General features: G+C 46.0%; 1 non-coding gene across 1 annotated transcript; it reads left to right on the plus strand.

Moving 5' to 3' along the window:
* Positions 1 to 20,892: 20,892 nt before the first annotated feature.
* trnad-guc (transfer RNA aspartic acid (anticodon GUC)) lies at positions 20,893 to 20,964 on the plus strand. The gene has a single exon. It is a non-coding gene; the product is annotated as a tRNA-Asp (tRNA).
* Positions 20,965 to 21,208: the final 244 nt, after the last annotated feature.

Consider the following 21,208-nt stretch of genomic DNA (forward strand, 5'->3'; position numbering starts at 1 on the left):
CTTCCTGTAGGATCACAACACGTTCACCATTTTTTTAAAAATTATACACTACTGTGCAAAAGTCTTAGGCAGGCAAAGAAAATGATATTTAGATTATCCTCGTGTTGGTGTAAAACTATGATATTATGCCTGTGAAAGTGTGTCAACTTCGCCATTTCAGAACCTCTGCTAAAATCATCCTAGTATTTGCAGCGACCGTCCAATGCAGCCATGTGTTTTTTTTGACTTGGCCACCAGCACACCTCATACAGCTAGTCAGTCTCTCACTGACTTTTTAAGCCAGTATATTTAACTTTTTTTAATTCAGCTGTTGGTGAAATTTAACAAAATCATGGAACGGCTGAGGTGCCCCTGAGGAGAAGTTTGGGAACTGAAGCGGTGTTCATCTAGCCATCCAACTAGATATCAGTAACTTTTTAGAAAATAGAAGAAATTACTCTATATATATATATATATATATATATATATATATATATATATATATATATATATATATATATATATATATATATATATATATATATATATATATATATATATATATATATATATATATATATATATATATATATATATAAAATAAAATTAAATAAAAAAAAAAGAGGCAAACAAGAGGTGCCCCCATGTGTGTAGTCCTGTAGGGTGTGATGTTGTCATTTGCATGTTTGACTGGAGGATTCTGGGTATTGATTTTTTTTTCTTTTTTTTTACCCCCCCCCCCTCAGAGCACGGAGTACTACCTGTATGAGATTCCTCTGTTTATCGTCATGGGAGCCTTCGGTGAGAGAGAGAGAGAGAGAGAGAGAGGGAGCGTCTTATTGTGGAAACCCAAACCTTGCTCTTTTACATCTTAACGGACTGGTTCTGTTTCTGGTTTTCTCATGCCGGGCCCATGTCTCTTTCCCCCCCGCAGGTGGATTGCTGGGAGCACTGTTCAACGTCCTGAACTACTGGCTCACCATCCTCAGGATCAGGTGTGCCTGTGTGCGTGTGCCTGTGTGCGTGTGTGTGCCTGTGTGTGTGTGTGTGTGCGTACTTCTGTGCGCATGTGTGCCTGTGTGTGTGTGTGTGTGTGTGCGTACCTCTGCCTGTGTGTGTGCACGTAAGTGAGGCCTGTTTGGTTTTTACTGTGTCACGCCTGTCTGAAACTTAGGCATCTTAACACTTGAAATTAAATAATTAAATAAATATATCCCGAGACTGTGGGGCTGACCTTGAAACTGCCCCACACTGGTTTGATGCAAATGAAAGTTGTCCCACAACAAAATCATTAGCTGAGCCACCATGCCCCCCCCCCCCATCCCCAGGTATATCCACCGGCCCTGCCTGCAGGTGATCGAGGCCATACTGGTTGCTGCCGTGACGGCCACTGTGTTCTTCACTATGATCTACTTCTCCAACGACTGCCAGCCCCTGGGGGAGGATCAGCTGGAGGAATACCCCTTGCAGGTAAGGCAGCTGGAGGTGGGCTCTCTGTGATTTCATTGGCTGAACAGCTGAGAGGGTGTGTATCCTGTCCTCAGGCCTGAACCTCCACTTATCCCTCTCACAGCTGTTCTGTGCTGATGGCGAGTACAATTCCATGGCCACGATCGTCTTCAACACCCCGGAGAGGAGTGTCCGCAGCCTGTTCCACAGCCCCGCAGGTCCGTGGAGTTTCCAGCACGTGTTTCAGGGCAGGATGGGTCGTGACCTGAAGCCGAATTGGTCGCCCCTGTTGTGCCCTTCTTCTGGAAGAGATTATAATTACAGTCCGTTGTCCATCTTTAGAATGAACACCTGTGTTTGATATTGGTGACAGGCTGGCTAGGTCCGGGGCAGCTGTTTGAACAGTCAGACTCGTCTGCCACCTCTGTCGTGTCGTAGGTTTGTTTACGGGCCGCTTCTGGCTGATTGTTTTCCCAGACAGACAGCTAAACCCATACACACAATCCTCCTCAATTATTCAAGGCTTCCCTCATTTGGGATGGGGGGACTGTCACCCTGCCTGGGGAGAACAGGAGCGCTTCTCAAGTGCCCTGACGAATGCCACCGTAGGCAAGTTCGAACGGCACTAAACTGTGTTCATCCATGCCCTCTAGTGGATGAAAGACATACCAAAGTAACATGGCTTGGTCTTGATCGGCTCCAAATTGCACTTTACACCAGGTAGAAAAATGGAAATGATCATATGAAAAATGCCATTCATCATGAAATAATTTCTGTACACCTGTATCCTCATTACAAGGGTGAATCAAGTAAAACTAGCTGGTTTCGCTAGATTAGCGTTCTTGGGGATCAACTACATGATCAACATTTTAGCAAAAACGTGGGAAACACTGACTTAGGTGATGAATTCCACCACCACCACCCCCCCCCCCCCCCCGGCAGGTTCCTACAATCCCGTGACCCTGGGAATCTTCACCATCACCTACTTCTTCCTGGCCTGCTGGACATACGGCCTGACTGTGTCCGCCGGGGTCTTCATCCCCTCGCTGCTCATCGGCGCCGCCTGGGGGCGGCTCTTTGGCATTTTGCTGGCCTCCATTACGCCGCACAATTCCATACAGGTACATCAGGACGGGTCGCCGTTCCTGGGGAAGCGCCGTATAGCCGGTGAGGCGGCGTGGTCCGCTGGCGGAGGAGGGGCCGTCACGATAGCAGAACTCTTCCCTCAGCAGAGAGAAACCTCACAGTGGCGACGTTTTCCACTGACCTTGATTTTTTTGCACATTTTGAAGAAGCAAAACTGAAAATCCGTTAATGGGTACGATTATATTTCAGGAGGACAAGCCCTCAAACGCTTTCAGTTTGATTGAAGTGGTTTTTGTGGCGATTCGCAAAACTGAAATGGAAGCCGATTTTGCGAACTTGTTGCTGTGTAGGACACGATGACTTGGTTCTAGAGCTCGTATCTCATGAAAAGCTCAATCCATGTTGAGGCACGGAATCATAAATTGCAGGTGTTGTTTCCATGATGTTACTTAATGGAAACACCCTTTATGCAATTTCACTTTGTCAACAAATTTGCTTGTTTGTGCAGAACTTTAATGGAAACGCTGCAGGTTTTGATATATTAAGGAAATTGAACGGGGTCTTTAGAAGTCAGAGGGCCTCCTTCAACACCCGCTTTAGATTGATTTCCTCTTTGTTGTCCAATCAGATTTACTCTTTAAGCAGTCACGTGACTCTTTGAAGGTGCCCTATTGGTTAGTGCTGTATCGATTTCCTGGGCCGCCCAGCGTCATGTCGGCATAGATGTAGTTTAACATAATGTTTGTTGGAAGTAAAGCCCCCTCGAAGTTTTTGAATGAGCATGTTTTATGATTTGTGGCGTTTCGTTTGACAGACCTTGGCCGACCCTGGGAAGTACGCTCTGATTGGAGCCGCCGCCCAGCTTGGTGAGTGTCCGTCCGCGGTCAGCCTGCTTTTCAGAGCTCGTCTAGAGGTGCATGGAGGCACATGAGGCTTCGGGTTTGCGTCTGTTTACGAAGGTCTTTGCCAGGTGGGATCGTGAGGATGACCCTCAGCCTGACTGTCATCATGGTGGAAGCCACCGGAAATGTCACCTACGGCCTACCCATAATGCTGGTTCTGATGACGGCGAAGATCGTGGGCGATTATTTCGTGGAGGTCAGTGTTGACGTTTCGGGTTGGAGCGGGTTGGTCCATTTGGCATTATGTGTGAGCCTGTCAGTGAGTGATGAGCTCATCGCCTTTCAGACCGTGCAGAACTTGGAATCGGGCCAGTCGTGTTTCGTTAACTGCTCCGGTCTCATGTTTGCTTTTGGTGTGGGTGGTGCAGCTAGCCACCAGTCTGACGCCATCTTTTTTTCATCTGTCCTTCCAGTGACTGATTTTGAGAACCCTTCCGTTGTTTTTGCACAGCTGTCTAACTTAAGGTGGCACATCATGCTGTGACAGCTCGTTTCGCTTCTCTGTTCCTCAATGTGCCAGCAAATCTGCTTAGAGGAAGTAAAACTTCAAGGGGTGGCAGCTTGTGAATGTTGTGCAGATGTGATCCTAAGCTCTTCTGAGTGACTCGAATTTTCCCACAGGGGCTATACGACATCCACATCAAGCTGCAGAGTGTGCCCTTCCTGCACTGGGATGCCCCAGCCACCTCCCACTCCCTGACTGCCAGGTATATTGCCCCCTACAGGATTTTCCCTGCTAATGCTTCAATGAGCCCAGTACACGCCTTTAGCAAGACATTGGTGCTTCATTCTCACTGTATATTCAGGTTTGGTGTGTCTGTCCATTCAGGGAGGTTATGAGCTCTCCAGTAACCTGCTTCAACCTGGTGGAGAAAGTGGGCACTATTGTGGATGTGCTCAGCAACACCTCGACCAATCACAACGGGTTCCCTGTAGTCTCCGGGTTGAGTGATGGCTGTGAGGTATGTCCCTCCCACTAGGGGTGATTTTGTTTTCCTGGAGATTTGTCACATGATGTACTTTGGGGCTTTGCTAATCTGAATTTTGTGCTCTTAGCCAGGGAAAATCTGTGGCTTAATCCTGCGTTCCCAGCTTATCGTGCTCCTGAAACACAAGGTGAGTGTGACCTAAGGTTCCTGCAGAGGTCAGCTGAATAAGGAGCATGTCTGTCCACACTAACACCTATCAGGGTGCTTGGTGTATATGCATGCCTGTGAATGACAGTGCGATTGACCAATGAGGGGTCTGTTTACTGCGTACACGGTTGCGAATGTCAGTGCAGCAAGCCAATGAGAAGTGTGCTCATCCACGTTGTGACCGGTGTACTCTTTTCAACCAGGTGTTTGTGGAACGGGCTCGTTCTCGTCTCAATCTGCGCAAACTGCAGCTGAAGGACTTCCGGGATGCCTACCCTCGCTTCCCTCCGATCCAGTCCATCCATGTGTCCCAAGACGAGAGGGAGTGCATGATGGACCTGACGGAGTTCATGAATCCCACCCCCTACACTGTCACGCAGGTACTAGTCTCAGTCTCAGCCTTGGTCTTGGTCCTTGAGAACCAGAGACACATTTGACTAAACAGTCATGTTCTGCGACTGTGTTCTTCTGCCTCTTTTTCAGGAGACGTCGCTTCCTCGTGTCTTCAAGCTGTTCAGGGCCCTTGGTCTGCGGCACCTCATTGTGGTGGACAGTGACAACCAGGTGCGTCTGCCTTGCGAGGTCCTCAGGCCTTCGTCATCTCCAGCACATATCTCCATTCTCATTGTAAAATTCGAAAATTACTGCATCGGTTTTCAGCCAGTGGCCGTTGGGCATCCATCTAGATCAAGGTTATCACCCTGGTTTCCTGTGCTACTCCCACCCCTCCCTCATAACATAACCAGCTATCTATGCCCTGTTCTACGTACCAATCATGTTCCCGGTGCCCAGGTGGTGGGACTGGTGACGCGGAAGGACCTGGCCCGTTACCACCTGGGCAAAGACGGCCTGGAGGAGCTGCAGCTGGCACAGACGTGATGCGTGGAAGGCGACTGCCGCGCTGCTCACCAGGCCAACCCCCCCTGCCCCCAGTCAGCCCCCGCCAGAACCCGCACCGGTCGTGCATTTCAGCAAAGTCCGGAACCCGGGATGCCAATGACTGACTTTCTGGTTTCGTTCACCGAGGGTTGGTTGTGATGGGGGAGGGGATCGATTCCATGTGTGTTTTGCGACTTTTTGTTGCCCCCTCCCAGTTTGCACATAAAATAATTTATCCGTTATGTTTTTAAAGCACTTCAGAGAGAGAGTGAGTGTGTGTGTGTGTGTGTGTGTGTGTGTGTGGTTCTACACACACTTGGGTGTCAGTCCCGCTCTGTGGTCATTTGCAAAGCTTTGGTAGCATTGTGATATACATTAGTGTAAATGTGTAAAAAGCATTTCAAGCTGTGTGTGTGAGAGAGAGAGAGAGAGAGAGAGAGAGAGAGATTAGCCAGGCCAATAACGTTCCTCTTTTACTCAGAGTTTTTTGAGTGTGGTCTATTGACAGAGGGTACCACAGTTTTCTTGTGACTTTAGTTTTACTTTAGGGGAAGTTAATTTTCCTCTCCCAGATAATTGTCTTGCACATTGTACCATTAACCAATGCCTCCCACCCCTCCCATGCCAGTGTAGGTAAGACCAACCCTGCCCCCCCCCCCCCCCCCCGGAAAAACCCTGACTCGCTTTGACCTTTTTCTCTCATGCTGGATGCTAGCGGTTTTTAACATACAGTGTTTTTTCTCGTGAATTCGCCCATTGGCTGACTGCCACACTGCCTGCGTCCTCCCCCACCCACGCCAGTACGTGACAGTATGTATCCCCCCCACCCCGGGTGATTCTCCAGGTCCTGTGTTTTTGATGGCGATTTGTCTCTTGTTGCGCCGTACAGCCTCTAGGTGGCAGAAACCCTGGTTTCTGATATATACCTGAATAAATTATGCAAATCGGGGTCAGGTTTACATGGGTCGGGTGCCAAACAATGCCAGTAGTGTGTGTGTGTGTGTGTGGGGGGGTGACTTCACAGGTGCTCTCCTGAAAATGTGTGTATATCATTGTTTTTAAATGGCACTTACTGAAAGCAGAGTGGGGTTCAGGGCAGCTTAATGATTTGCAAGGTGACCATGGGTCGTGTTTGGCCAAGGGGGCGCTAGTGTGTTGAGGAAAGGAACTTATTCTGGTCTTTGCAGGCTGTGCTAGAAACCCAAACCCACCCCCATGGCTGTATGTGGCTCCGCACTTTAAATGCTTCTTACCCCACCTCGTTTCCCATCTGCGCCCTACAACTTACAAATCCTTGCAATGTCACGTGCAAGGGGGCCCCCTACTGGCCAAGCAAGGCCCTACAGTCGCTGGTGCCCTTGGGGGTCCAGCCGTACAGTTTTTGCCAACAGCAGAGTTTACACTTTGACTAGTTATGTGCTGTTTAGTTATTTTGTTTTTAATTAAGGTGAACTTGCCTAAGTGACCCTGATCAGTTAAATAGGGTTTTTACCCACCCAACAAGCCTATCGAAAATGGACATACCAGTTAAACGGTAAACGATGTGAATCCCTTATCAGATTTTGATTTTATTCTGAATATTAAATGTCGTGTTTTAACTCAACCTTAAATAAATTAAAGTATCTCCATTTTAAAGAGCACTGTGACTGGATGAGAGAATTGTTTCGGCGTTGGCAAGTACCACCTTAGCGTACATTTATAGAAACGGCTGAAATATACTGGATAATTTTGCATAATTTTTATTTTGCCAAGCTTGATTTTCTTCTGTGATTTCTGAAATCTAATAAAGGTTTTGATGCATATGCCTATTTGTATTGCACGAGTCAGTCATGCTGTTTAATAAGAATCATTTGTATTTATACAAACAATGATAAAAAAATTATTGTATTAAATGGCGTGTTTGATGATACTGCTGGTGACTCCGTGGCACTCTTTGAGCAACGTGTCCGTATCCTAATTTTCTACCTTCTGACACACAAATTCTCAGACTAAATGAGATTACTGCAGTCCCGTTGCCGGGGTAATGCAATTGTTTAGGTGGATGTCGCTGAATGCATTTCAGTGGGAGGTCCAGAAAGCCTGGGACGCGATTTGACGGGGTAGAAATGAGATGAACGGTTCTGTTGTACCTTGCAGATTTGTACCTTGCAGATTTCCCTCGATTTGCTTATTAGTTGCTGGAAATCAATATTTAAAAAAAAATGTGCGTTGAACATGCCTTTCCATCCCGATCCATGAACCCAGTTTTCCCAGATATCAGCAAAACAATGAGAAATTCTATATATAAAAAAAAAAAAATCAACATTTGATTAAGTTTTATTAATGCTTGCTTTCATGTTAAAAAATTTTGGTGCACAATTTAATTTTTTTTTTAACACACAACATTTGGTTGAAATTGTAACGTGGAACATCAAGTCTGGGGCGCAGTTAAGGGGGGGAGATTAGGACAGTAAAAAACTTGGAACATAACTGCATTGGTGTGGGTTTGTGGCCCAATATGATATGCATTCATGGGGCCCAAATTCTCTAGCAGAATCACAGCATAGATTTCTTTGTATATTTTTTAGGTTTAAAGGACTCCGGAGATTGAGATATTGTGTTTTTAAAGTTTCCTTGGACTCCCACAGTAAATTTTACAGAGCTGGGGTCTCCATAACTTTTGCTGTGCAATAAATTTTGCTGACTGGGAAAGGGGGGGGGGGGTTCCCCAAGATTTTTGCCGGCTCGCCTACCCATCGGCTCACCTTGAAAATGCCCAAAATGCCACCTGGCTGTTCAGCCCTGCTATAAAGTTGCAGAAAGACACGACGTTGTACTGTGACCTTACGATGTTACAGATCCGAGAAATAGCGTACTAAGCAGCACGTGTTTCCCTGCTGTGTTAAGGTGGGCCTTAGAAACCCATAACGCACTAATGCAGCTCTGGATGGCGGGCTATGCGTCAGTAATGCTGTCAGAGAAGATTCACTCATTAGTCTGATGTGAACTTAATCAGATTATGGGTCCTTTTTAGTCGCAGAATACAACATAATCCATGGCAAATGGACATCGGTGCCGTCTTTATGATGTTATGCTGACAGTGCCTTTAATCCCACCCCCCACCCCCCACCAATCCCTTTCCCAACTTCATGTTGTCTCTTAATCCTGTATGTTTCAGTAATATGAAGACGGAATTTCAGTATTCTCTGTTGCGGTTGTTTTATTTTTATCTCGCGAGTTTCATGCATTTTTAAGAACCGCGCAGAACATCAGTTAACTCTGTGCTGCTGGAATCCTGAGGATTGCCTTGATGGGTAGTGTAGGAGTTGAAGGATTTGCGTAGTCAGATTTAATTTTTTAAAAAGGAAATCTATTAAAAAGTAACATGCAAAGTAGTTTATTATTATTATTTTTTTTTTTTTTTACATAAGAATTTCAAGAGAAACTGAGAGCCTCGTTTTAATGGGCTTGTCTGGTAAAGTTAGTTTGACACTTGTACTGCATGTATTATTAAACATTTATCTATCCATCCATCCATCCATCCCGGCTCCGTCAACATGCAAACTTCAGTAATTCAAAACACTTAGTATTGAGCTTCCATTGTGAGCCTTAGCAGCCAATAAACAAACCGCCAATAATGAATATCACAGGCTTTGGTGATGGACACAGACTTCCAGACACGCCCCATATTCCTGACGCATTCCTCACCATGACCCTGTCTACTTCACATTCGCAGCCCAATATTTCATTCAAACTGGAGTTCGAAAGCTTGTTGGAGCCGAATGGACAATTTTAAAGACCAACATGGCAGAAAATTCAGTTCTGAAAGAAAGGAAGTTTCGATTTTTAATGAACTTATGAGATGCAGCAGAGATTCATCTTACCCTCAGTAATCTTTAGTTATAGCTTTCAGGGACTGGGATATAGATAATTTAGAAATGTGCTGCTTTTTAAAACACTAAGTAGGATTCCAATACTTTTCCAAGACACGGTATAATAGTATAATGTATTGTTGGTGCGCTGTGGGAGGGAGGTGCTGTCCTGGCAGGGGAGACAGGTGACTGAAACCTTTTGTAGCGATTTGTTCCGCCTGTCTGTTGGGCAGAATTTAGTTTGCTCTCTTTGTGCTTCCAGTAAATCTAGGTCCCGTTCCCATCATACCAGCAAGTCCGTGCAGGGTGGATCTCTGGCTAATCTCTTTTGTTGTTTGATTCCCTCCACGGAGGAAAAAAAAAAGAACTCGAGGTCACCTGCGGTTCCGAACCACATCTCCAGCAGGTCAGTGATCTCAGAGTAGCACATGCCGTTTATAAGCCAAAAGAAAAATGGTTGAAAAGTACGACACCTGTGTTATTCTATTTTGGTATTTAAGTGACAGAATTCCACTAAAGGTGAATTAAAAACTTGCTTAATTTATTGAGAAATGCTGAAGAAGTAAATGAACAAAGGATGAGAGAAGCTGCTGGAATCTGAAGCAGACATGATGCAGGTTCGAAACTGCACAGTTTTGATCTGGAATATGGGACACAATCCACATTATAAGCACTGAGCTAAATGCCAAGTTTTAAATGGCTATTTATCTATTACAACCATTGTTTCAGTGAAAGTTGTATGCAGATGTTTATTACTTAGTAATAAGGCAATATTTGGCTCAACTATGGTTTGTCTGTTACTAATGAAATAAACTTTTCCTATATATAGAGACACAGGACTTTTCTCACTTCTGATCTAAACCATAATTTAGTCTGTTCTTATTTAACATGACACTATAATAAAAATACATCCGAAGTTAAAAATCCTGGAAGACTGCGTCAAATAGAGCAGCAGAGCACCGCCCCCAAACAGCCTCTGTGGGGCAGCAGTGAGCTCAGAGTGCATCCCCCCCCCAGGAGGCAGTGTTAGGAAGAGCAGGCTGCTGTGGGACTTGCTGGTGACCCCAGGGACTTGGTCTTGCCGTTGTCCTCTAAGGCCTGGGCGAAAAGGGCAGGGTTACGGCTGGAGTGCCGCTGGCGTCTCACAAAGGGAAAGACACTGGGGCATGATGGGAAGGAGAACATGTTAGCGTTCCGCTAACACTTGTGGCACTGCCTTTTCTAAGTCAGCCATGTTGGAAAATCCTTGACTACCGTGGAATTACAAACAGAAACTGGAGAGCATCACAGGGGACGCAAAAGCAATTAACATTACAGAACTCTGTGTAGTCTTAGTGACGAAGCTAAGCTGAAGCCAGCAGTTCACACTAAGCCCAAAAATCCCTGGAATTAATCGTTAACAACCCCAGAAACAGAACCTGTGTGTATCCCACACCAATATGAGTCTTATCCCCTTATATAAAATACATGGAATATATTACAGAAAGACCCCTTTTATAGAAGATAATAGTTTTACCTTTTTTTGGTCTCTTGTGGTTCTATGGCTCTAGCCAGCATGTTTTTGTAGAGATCGGACTTTAAATAGCGGGCGTAGGAGTCCTGAGGGTGAGAGGAGAGGCCGAGAGCCCGTTTTAATGAAGCTGTCATCCACTTTCATGGCTGTGCACAGTTAATGCTCCTACCTTCTTCATCAGGAAATAGATGTGCATCTGGGCGTCATCCAGGACAAAACGATGTGGGCTTTTCATGCCCTGCAGGGTCTTCTCCATGGTCTTGCTGTCCACGTTTACCCACTTGCTGGCTCCCGGGGCCAGGAACTGCCTGGGGGGAAGGAAGTGATGAGCCTGAGCTTTGCAGTCCCACTGGGAGTAAGCAAGTGCCACATCAGGGCCTGCTCTAAATTCAACTGGGATGCAAACTGTCCCACTGGGCCACAAGGTCGCACTCACTTGTAGACCTCTTCCACCTTCTGCGGGATCGTAGCGCTCTCGCCGTGCCGGATGTCCTCACAGGCCTCCCAGAAACAGAGGTTCTCCACTGTGAATGAAACAGCGCATGCATCAGCTACCTGCAGGAGGCGCTCATCACGATGCCAATATGGAGGAGAATTGCCTTTCATAGAGGGATCATGATTATTAATTTAGCAGATGCTAGATCCTATTTTTTTTTTTTTTTGAGAGGGCAGGGTCAGTCAGTCCCTGGAGTAACTGATCGACGGCCCAATAGTGAGGTCACTCAGCTGACTCTGGGATTTGAGCTGATGACCTCCTGCAATGAATCCCAATCTGCTGAGTCACACACTGCCCAAATAGGCCCGCAGTGATCAAATAATGAATATGATTCTTACTTGCTGACGATGCCTCCATGAAGCTGATCTACTTGGGCGGGGGGGTCTACATGCTGCTCACCACTGAACTCCTTCTCCAGGTACTCCCTGAACTTGCACCGTCCCAGAGGGTCCCTAAGGAGCTCCGTGAAGCCGAACCCCCATCGTTCCACCCGCAGCTTGGTGGGTGTCTCCACCCTGCACCAGGAGGCGTGGAAGTGAAGAGACGACAGTCACCTCTGGGGGTGTGGCCCTGAAGAGGCAGGATGGGGCGCGGTAACGCACACTCACATGTCGGCATTCAGCGTCCAGAGTGCCGTGTCATCTGTTATCCAGGGGTTGCTGGGGGGGCAGCCTTGCATCATGGGGTCATGGTTCAGGTACTGCTCGCTGAACTTAAGGAAGCTGAACACAGAAGACCAGCCATTCCCAGTTTTAGTCCTACTTTCTATAATCCTTGCAAGTCATCAAATATTCAGGTTCAATGCTGGCATATTCCAGCAAACTGGAGCTCGAAATGGTGACGAAATGATTATACGTCATTGAACCCTATAAGGAAATTCTCTTTTCATCTCCTCCATCTTGCTCTCCATAGGTGAGAGAAAGCTTGGTAGCAAAGGGCAGCTGCCCGTAGAGGCTCCCAGGAACCTGGGGGTTAAGGGCCTTGTTCAAGGACCCACAAGTGTGCTGAAGCCAGGCTTGAACCGGCGACCTTCTGATCAATATTAAGTAATTATTTGCAGTTAAATACAGTTCAATTCAGTTTAATAGTCAACCGGTTTCAATATTAGTTAGGCATCATTAATCCAGGATATGTGTGACTCTGAGATTTATGGTGAAAGATGGATGGGCAGATGGACGAAAGAACGAAATAACGAGGTTAGATTTTCACAAAGAGCAGTCCCCAGCATTTTTGTCAGAATTAACATGAAATAGATCCCCCCCCCCACCAATCAGAGGCACAGTATACAGAATACCCAGAGATATCCCCCAGTTAGGGACTAATGTGGACTGGTGTCGAACCAGTGGTCCCCCAGCTATGCTGGGACTGAGGCTGAATCACAGGTGTTGGGGGGGGGTAGGTGGGGGAGGCTGTTATCCAACCTTTCCAGGCAGATGGAGGACTTGACCCTCGAGCGGCCCAGGGATTTCCTGATGTGTTCAATCTGGTGTCGGGAGCCATGAAAAATCACACGGGGAATATAAGAGTCAGAAAAAAGGCACAGCATGGTACACATCCAAGCCCTGATAAGAGCCATGCTGTTGTACCTTTAAACAGAATTTGTCAATATCTGAGAGCCAACAAAAGAAAACGACAACACAGATGTAGATCCTTCCGAAGCAATTTTCTTATGACAGCATTCTTAAGAGCCCACTTAATCACCCTCTTTGGTTGTTCTTGGCAACCATCCCATCAGCTGAAATAGGTTCACTCTAAATTCTTTCAGGCTTACCTCTCTTTTGTAGTAGTCCGCGTTCTGTTCTGTAAAGAAGGAAGAAACAAAACCGTCTCTAAACATGATATAAGCCACATGTTTATGGGAGTTTTACTTGCGCAAAAATGTTCTGAGGGCACAAGGTTCATTGGTTCAGAGAGATAACCAATCAGACTGTAGAAGTGGTGGATACAGGCAACTAGAGGAGGGGGGGGGGTCAACCAATCAGATGTCTTGTTCCTGCCTCCTCTAGTTCCTTAGACCCACCTCCTCTACAATCTAATTGGTTATCTCTCTGAACCAATCATTTTTCCTTCTGCCCTCAGAACATTTTTGTGAGGGTAAAACTCCCACGAGCGAATCACATGCAAGGAATCAGACAGTAGGAATTCTGCTCACACTCAGCTCCTGGCTTTACTAAGCAGACATCCAGTCTAGAAACCATGAATAATATAGCACTATTACGAGTATGTATTGTGGGACTGCTGACGTACTTACGTTAGCATGGAAAACGAGAGCAGGAAGTGAGGAAGAAGTGAGACAGAAAGATGAGCACAACGAAGTGCTGTCACACTCACACACGAGCTTCCCTCGGATGCCCTCCCACCAAAAACACTGATTATCACTTCACTTCCTTGGGTAATTTGGGGGCCCAAGGCAACAGCCTATTCTGCCTATAGCTGCCATATATATATAGATATTAATATACATATTTTTTCTTCATGACTTTGATCTTATCTAGGCCCCGAGCGGCTCTCTTGTTTGCCCGGATCCGGTCCTGTGACTGACAGAGGCGATAAACAGCAGGTACTGGCATTACGGAAAAAATGTATATGCTTAATAAAAAGCTCAGACCAGCTGGACTCGGGAGTTGTGCCGGTTCCTTCGCTCAGGGCCTTGTTCTTGAACGCTGAATGTTCCCGGCTGCAGAAAATCAGAGGGTGAGAAATCCTTAGCTGAACTTCAGATGAAGAGTGAGCTCGTTTCTCTCAAGCAGACTGACGCCGGTCTAACGCTGCATTAATACCCCTTAGCACTACTGGTCACATTTCCCATGATGCCACTGGGTACAGCCCATGGCGACACTGCCCAGTAGGGGACAGTGTGACAGCTTTCCAAAAGGACCATTCGGTCCTGGAGGGCCAGTCGGTGACACAGTATCCATGATCAGGACTGGGGTACCCTGCTTTACAGAATAAACTAACCAAATGTCGATACTGAATGCAATCTGATTTAACATGGTTTCCTTAAATCCCAATTAAAGTGCTTCAGATCAGCTCAGGACTTAACAGCAGAGAGACTATTTGGCAAATTATTACGCTGCTATTTGCAATTACATCCATTATCTCTCCGCTAACATGCAGCATTAAGCCTGAGCCGCAGGAATAGAGGTCAGATAATGGATCCGGTATTCCGGAGGTGGGATCCTCTTCCAGCTCGTTTAAAAGGCCCAACAAGTGGGGGGGTGGTGGGGGGGGAGACGCAAACACAGCATGTCTGCATTTTAGCTTCAGGCCGTCTCCCAGTCCCTTCGCACTCCTCTCTCCCAGATCCAAGCATCACCAGTCTTAGCGATGCGTCTCGTGTTTCTCGGGCAAAGAGAAAGGAGGCAGGAAGCGGCCATTTTGTCATTTGCTGGTTTTAATCCCCCCCCCCCCCCCCCAGCTTCCCCCGTCCACCTGGCCGTACCAGAGTGCAGAGCGTCCCTGCCTTTTAAACACGAGCAGCACCTGACTGGGGGGCCCTACGCTGCGTGGTTTTTGGCTCAACTGTGTTTCCGTCTAATTGGCGTCAAAACGGTGGGTTTCATCAATGAAGGTGGTGTGTGGCTGAGCGGGTTGGCAGTCGCCGCCTATGACTGGAAGGTTGCCGGTTTAAATCCCACAGTCAGCAGAGTGACATCACCACTGGACCCCTGAGAGAAGTCCCTAAACCCCCAACTGCTCTAGTCTCAATAAAAGGTACATCTGCAAAATAAGCTGAATTTAGGATGTGATCCGCAGCTGCGTGGCTGCCATTCCCACCTCCTGATGCCGCCCCGGATGGGGATAATGGCCCACATAAACGCTGATGCTTATTAGCCCTGAGAGATGCTGCGCACCCAGCAGAAAGGGGCCCTAGTGACGGCCGGGATTAAGCCAGATACACACCACACTCTGCTCCTGTCCCACACTTTCATTCTCCACTCTCCTGTGTTATTCATGAACTCCAAATTACACTCAGCGAGGGTGCAGTTGCTCATTCCCGCAGCCTGCTGTCCTGTCTGTCTTCTGAAAGCTCTCGTCCCACAGAACATAGGCTTCTTCCCAGCTAAGTAAATATTTCATGATCACACTGAAGCAGTAGTGGGTTATCAGGCCTGAAGTGATATATTCCTCCCCCACAAAGTATGCATGGAGACACTCTGTGTGTCTTACTTAACGAAGATAAAACTCCCCCCCCCCCCCCCCCCCCCGTGAATTTTGCTGAGCTCAATGCTCTGGAGATGACGGAGATCGAAAATTATACCGGAAATGTTCCATATGTCCTTACAGATGTTTCCTTTGCCTTCCTTCATTGAACAAACCCGTTGTCGTGGGAGAGAACTGCACAACCCCCCAGCTCTCTGTGGGGGAATGGGACCCTGCCTATGCCTTCCTGCCAATCCTGCCAAGTTTCCCCTGTAAGTTGAAGGATCTCCTAACAGGCCTGCATGTAGATTAATGTCATACCCAGGACAAAGCAATTGCAGGTTAAGGCCCTTGCTGAAAGGCCCAACGGAGTAGAATCACTCTGGGCATTCACAGGATTTGAACCAACAACCTTCCACTTGCTTGCACAGATCCCTAGGCCCAGAGCCACCACTCTGCCCCACAACCTCAAAAAAATCCTAGAATCGCCCCCAGCCTGAGGCGATATTCGAGCTGCCAAGGTGCATTGAGTTCAGGTTTACCCAGTGTGTGCTTTACTCTAATCACAGCATACTGGGTTTTCGCCGGGGCAGATGTAGGGAGTCAGGGGTTTCGGGGGAGGTGCTTACTGGCGGTCTGTTGACGAGCCAGTAGGCCTGTTCCTGACATTCCAGCACGATGCGGTCCGCCTTGCGCCTCTGTTTGGCTGCCCTGGTAGGAGCAGAGCAGTCGATGGAGAGTCAGAAAGCATACTGGGTAATTAGCATATAGCGGTAATCACTGAACTGCAAGGTAGGGTTTTCATTTTTCTGTTTCCTTTTTCACTTAGAAATGGATTTCCGACTCTAGTGTTTAGGCTGAGGTCTGATTTAACAGATAGGAGGGAAATTATGACCACACACCATGTTACTTTTTAATTTAGGTAACATCATCATCCTCTTAATACGAGATTTATTCATCCATTCTCATCTGTCCCCTTGTGTGCATTTATGAAATTGATTTCATAGCTCGATGCGACAGTATTCCCGGGCTGGGGTGGGGTTTACCTGAGCTGCTCCTTCGCCTGCATCACCACGAAGTCCCAGGTGTGGTTGATCCGTTTGTGCAACATGTTGTAGCTGTCCTGCGGAGACGATGTTTAAATGCGACATTGCCAGGTCGCACGGCTGGCTGCGTTGCTGCATGGGTTCACGTTATGACTCACAGGCCGAACCCCTCCCAGGATATCAGCTGGCAGTGTCGGATTCACAAACCCTCTTACTGATGAGAACCTAAAATGCGTTGACCCTGACGCAACATGGCGGCAAGTTGGTGGATGTCTATGTGCGATCCTACTATGTGCATAATTGGTGGGAGGTTTTCTTACACAAAAATGTTCTGAGGGCAGAAGGAAAATGATTGGTTCGGATAGATAACCAATCAGATTGCAGAGGAGGCAGGACCAAGACATCTGATTGGTTGCTCCTGCCTCCTCTAGTTGCTCGGATCCACCTCATGTACAATCTAATTGGTTATCTCTCTGAACCAATCATTTTTCCTTCTACCCTCATAATATTTTGTGTAAGTAAAACTCCCATGAGCATTCAGCTATCACATGATCTCATCAAGCAATGCTTCAGACCAGCGAATAAGAATAGCATTGAAATGTACATAAATAAAAATTTTCTCTTACCTTTTCATAGTCTATCAGCTGCCCTTGCTTTCTGATATTCTTCTTAGTCAAATAAATCGCTTTAGAAGAGCAAAAGAAAGACATGGCAAGAAACTGTGTTTTTCTATTATTCTAGTAAAGGGAAGTAATGATGTAATAGGCGAGCACATGATTAATAATTGGTAATCACCGTAATCTAGCTCGGAGGCTGGCCACTGCTGAGAGCTCCAGAAGTACGGAGTCTAGCAAAAAGGAGATGCTGTCATTTGAAACTATTCAGAAGCAGCGTGACAAAGGTGCTTTGTGATTTAACATGTCAGGGACAAGGCGGGTGGAAGGCATTTTGCTACTTTAACTGGCATTGGTTCTCATACATCAGTGTTTCCCAATCCGGTCCTCGGCGACACACAGATGATCCACGTTTTTGCTCCCTCCCAGCTCCCTACCAGACAGTCTACGTTTTTGCACCCTCTCAGCTCTGGAGCCCGGACCAGATTGAGAAATACTGTCCTACACGGTAATTCCGCAGTCTCTCCAACGAATAGTTTCGATATGCGTGCCCCCCCACATGGCCACCACCCTCTCGCGCTGCCCTCCATCTGAAGAAACCGTGGTTTTAGGTTACCTGGAAGCGATACGGCGTCTCGTCGGGCCGCAGGACGAGCGTCCTGGGGTCCTTTAGGGGGTAAATGTAGCCGTGCTTCACGATCAGATTCCCCACATGAAGTGCCTCTGAAAACACACAAAGTGGTCACTCATTTCCACGTAAACTACTCAAAGCTCAAACAAATCCACTACTCGTAGCCCAGATTTAGGCATAGTAATTCTCTAAATTTTTGTCAGTGGAATACAGTAGAACACACGATAACTAGAAACTGAGTAGGCATATTATATTTTATTTTACGGTATAGCAAGTAACTGGAAAAAACGTTGACATGGTGCACAGAATAAGCCGCGGGGATGGTGCATTCCTCATCGGAACTATAATTAATTACGAGTAATTGGGACTTTCCACTTTCCGGCTGCCTCCGCGGCCATTGGCAGTCAGGCGCTCCCGGGGGTTTCAGACCGGCGCAGCAACAGCGCTGCTAGGGGGAAGCCTAGTGTTTACAGGGAGGGGTAACTGCTTACCGGGGCAACAGGTTTTTTGCCCATTCAAGTCTGTTAATGCATCTGCCATCTACTGCCTAAAAGTCCCCTCCTTTCCATTCCGACTTCTTTTCCAATCTGGGCTGTAAATCAGGGAAATCTGCTCCCTTGCTATTTAAAACCTCATCTGCATCGCCCGGGAATTCAGGACAACAGCGTCTTGCAGAAGTGCATAATGAGGGAGACGGATAGCGATATTTCTCCAGGCATGACTGACTGCCTCTGGCTATCAGCGAAGTTTGCATCGGGACTATCAAACCGTACAGCTCAGCATGCGTAGCGGCGCGACTCGGGACTGGCCTACAGATTATTTGTACTAATAGCCTCTCAGCAGAAAGATAAATAATTCAGCAGATAAATTGACGCCAGGGGAAGAAAATCCCAAAAGCTTCAGGCGAATGGGGTGTCTATGTTATGGACAAGCTCAATTCTGACATTTATTAATTCACAGGCTCAGCAATATCAATGGAACAGAACATGCTTCTGTCAGACACGTGAATTGCATATGCTTACACATAAATGCAGCTAGGCTAATCTGTTGTATGGATGACAAATTCTATTACTTCATTTGTATTTATTATTCAAAAGACTCGTTTATTTCTGTTATTTTATTACAAAAAAAAAAAAACCTGATGACGTCTTTCGCCAGCAGGGGCGCCATCGTCGTCACGAAGGGAAAAAAACAATCGATTAACCTCACATAAGAGCACCAGGTAACGCTTCCCTACATACTTCTCGGCCCTACCTTCTTCCATGATGGAGTACTTCTGAATTAGCCACTCCACGATATCATTTCCTGGGAAGGCATAGCGAGGAAGGCATCTAGTTAGAGTCGAGAAATGCATTAAGCCGTCATAAATCAAAAACGCTGAACTCGATAAATAAATTACATAAATAAATATGAGCGCAAGGAGATCGATGACAGTCTTAATGCACAGGATTCCCGAAGACCGCCGATGTATGGGCTTTCCTGTGAAGGGCTTAAATGACCATTAGGACCCGGCCCCCGGGACACTGCACGGCCGGGTGTAAGACAACCCGGGCGGCACGAAAAATTATTTTTAAAAAGTAAAATATGTATCGTGCACCTGTCATCGCATGTGGAATCACTGTGATTAACAGTCTTTGATTCTTCATCTTTATCCCCATGTCGGGATCTTGCATCGCCACAATGACTTGTTCAATCTGGGATAAGAAGAATAGTCAAAATCGTGAAATCAAGGTGACGACAGACATAGTGAAAACGTTCAACCTAGTAATATAATAATTGCTTAATGTGTGATTTGATATGTAATCGTTATATTCATCATTAAATCACCGGAGAGACACACTCATATATTTAGGCATATATATAAGTAAACTACAAGGTTTTTCCTCTGACTATCTTAACTGCACGTCAAAGACGTTATCGGATATTCCCGACTACAGACTTTCGGTTTGATCATTTATTCGCGTTATTAATTCAGCTCCTGATTACATTAAACTAAACATGCTCAGATTGTTACAACCTTTGCTTGTCGGTTATTTTTGGGATCTTTCTGGATGGGCTCAAGGCGGGGTCTGTAAGCACAAGCAAACTGCCAGCACTTTTGTTTTACATGAAAATAGTTTGATGTCGGCCTATTGCGTTATTGTCTGGCTATAATTTGGAGGCAATATTAAACAATAGGCCCATATATTGTAAATATACATGTTGTGTTGTTTTGTTGTTATCACAAACGTATAGCCTGATCATAAATTTCATGGATACCTGGATGTTGTATGTTCCATTATATTTATGAATGAATGATTTATGTGAAGTCTGGCTTAGATTCGAGAATTAATCATATAGATTAAAAAAAGTTTTCATTTAAAACTTATCTCATATAATAAAATCCTCGTCCGAACGAACATATGTCAGAATGAAAAAACATTTAAATTATTTTTGTGATGCATCAGTATCAATAGCTACAACGTCATAACAGATATAGATATAATGCGGTTCATACTTTTGAAGTTGATGCGTATCTCCCGAAAAAAATCAACTCCAGAAGAGTCCGCGTCTGTAAATGCCTGAACTTCGGAATCGATCCTACCTTTGTTAGGCGCGGCATCTGTGTCTTGCAGCTGTTCCCTTGGATAAAGATGTTAATTGTCATGCTTACAGCATCTCGATCTCCGGCGTTTGTGAAGTTGGGATTGATGCTGTCCTGTGTTTTTTTTTTCCTTCCACACTTAAGCTCTGCTTGTTACTGCCCCATAGCGGAGCGCAAGTGAAACGGACTACCGGAGATTTGCACTGTTTTTCTGTTAGTGTGTATAATCAAAATATGACTCAGTTTGGCCAGTTAGAAAAATATGATAATAGAAAAGTATTCTTTTCCTCTCACTTTTTTTTCTTGATTTAATTACCGACTTCACGTACTTACACTGTGTCCCGTTGCACGATGTAATATTGCGAAACTATGATTTTGTGGCAGTGTTTTGTAAAGGAATTTTCCGTTTAATCATCGTCTTAGTATAAAGCTATATGGTTGTTCTGGTATCAGTGGACGTACATTATGTATTTTTTCTTCTCTTGAGCACCATGGTCATGACATGAAGCTCAGTCATTGATTACTCGCAGTTAGTAGTCATCCGCTGTTTATCTTGAAGATGTAAAAGTAGTGCGCGTACATCTCCTCGTTAGTATAGTGGTGAGTATCCCCGCCTGTCACGCGGGAGACCGGGGTTCGATTCCCCGACGGGGAGAGTCTGCATCTTTTTGCCTCGGTCTCAAAAGGCACCAAGCTAGAACCGGCCCCGTGTTAGTGGAAACGGGGCTTGTGACTTGTACTCATGCATAATATTCTGCGGGTCGCTCAGCAGCGCAGCATATGAAACTAGACTCGGATTGTAAGTGTGTGGTTTTGATAATTGATGTATGGATGGATGGATCCTTAATAAGAGATATAAACAATAAGGTCCAGTCGCCAACTAATCATGTAAAATACGT

This window comes from Brienomyrus brachyistius, unplaced genomic scaffold, assembly GCF_023856365.1.
Source record: "Brienomyrus brachyistius isolate T26 unplaced genomic scaffold, BBRACH_0.4 scaffold134, whole genome shotgun sequence".
Taxonomy (NCBI): Eukaryota; Metazoa; Chordata; class Actinopteri; order Osteoglossiformes; family Mormyridae; genus Brienomyrus; species Brienomyrus brachyistius.